Source organism: Apis dorsata, unplaced genomic scaffold (assembly GCF_000469605.1).
Source record: "Apis dorsata unplaced genomic scaffold, Apis dorsata 1.3 scaffold_207, whole genome shotgun sequence".
NCBI lineage: Eukaryota > Metazoa > Arthropoda > Insecta > Hymenoptera > Apidae > Apis > Apis dorsata.
Genome location: NW_006263491.1, coordinates 1,063,914 through 1,065,031, shown reverse-complemented (window position 1 = coordinate 1,065,031; position 1,118 = coordinate 1,063,914). Strand labels below are relative to the sequence as shown.

The 1,118-nt window shown below is 19.5% G+C and overlaps 1 protein-coding gene across 4 annotated transcripts in view; it reads left to right on the top strand.

The window, feature by feature from the left end:
- Positions 1–1,118, top strand: part of LOC102678765 (copper-transporting ATPase 1) — a 20,074-nt gene that overhangs the window by 1,144 nt on the left and 17,812 nt on the right. Inside the window, exons 1-2 of one of the 4 annotated variants that reach the window (XM_031510125.1) lie at positions 707–722; positions 939–1,080. The exons of 1 other annotated variant lie outside the window; for it this stretch is intronic. The gene's annotated coding sequence lies outside the window, so the exon portion shown is untranslated. Of the gene's footprint in view, positions 1–706; positions 739–870; positions 1,081–1,118 lie in introns of those variants that run through there. 2 more of the 4 variants (XM_031510124.1, XM_006615024.2) reach the window with 2 other exon arrangements.

Here is a 1,118-nt window from a genome sequence, read left to right as displayed (position 1 = left end):
TCAATATTTTTACTTATTGTCTTATATCTCTTTAATATATACAAACATAAGTTGATTTTTATAAATTAGTATAATGGATCAAGTTCAATGAACGATATATTTCAAATAATGTATATCAATTGTTTGTTTCCATATACATATATATATATATAATCTTTAATTTTATTTTTTAATTTATATCAATTTTATTTCTTTTTTCACTTTCTTGTTTTAACTTTTAAGGTTAACAGCTGTTAAGAACAGATAACAATTTAATAGATTAACAGAAACTGTATTAGATTTAAATAGAACATTGAAATAAAAATCTATATAAAAAAATTTTAAGATTTAATTATGTATGTTCTTTACAAAAAATATTATATAATGTTTTAAATTTTTTAATATTTAAAATTTAAAAAAAATTTTTTAATTAAAAAAATAATCTTTTTTTAAATTAAAAAAAGAGATTTTATACATTGAATTTCTAAATATTAATTATTTTTTTGAATTAATAAATAATTTAAATTCAGGTTTATTATTTTTATTTTATAATTTTTTATAAATTAAAATTTAATTTTTTCTTAGTATTTAGTTCTAGGTCCCAATTTCGATTCATACATCCCTGAAACTAACCAAACCTTTTACATTTTCTCATTGCACCTCACTGAAGTACCAACAATTCAGCATTACAGATGTGAACAGAAGTCCATTGTCTGCCAATTGCTTGTGTCTTTGATATCCATGTAGTTTATTATTGGTGTAATCCAATTTCATTTAAACATCAAATTTTTTCTGATAATTATATTTATTAAATAATTTTGATAATGCCCGATTAAAATAATTTATAAAATAGAAATTATTTAATCTAATTTGTATTTTGTTAATATATTTTGATTCACATGTTTACATACATAAACATTTTTTTTTTCATTAATTTGAATTGAAGTGTATTTTCACAGTCTTCATCAGTGAATAAAATTTTATGAGTAATGTATGCCACTCTGATAGTGTACAGTGTGTGTGAAATAGTGAAAAGATTGGAACGTAAATTGAACTATTCACTTTGATGAAAGTATTTTATTTCATCTATAGACTTAACTGGTATGATTTTACATTTTCCTAATTATACGTAATTTATA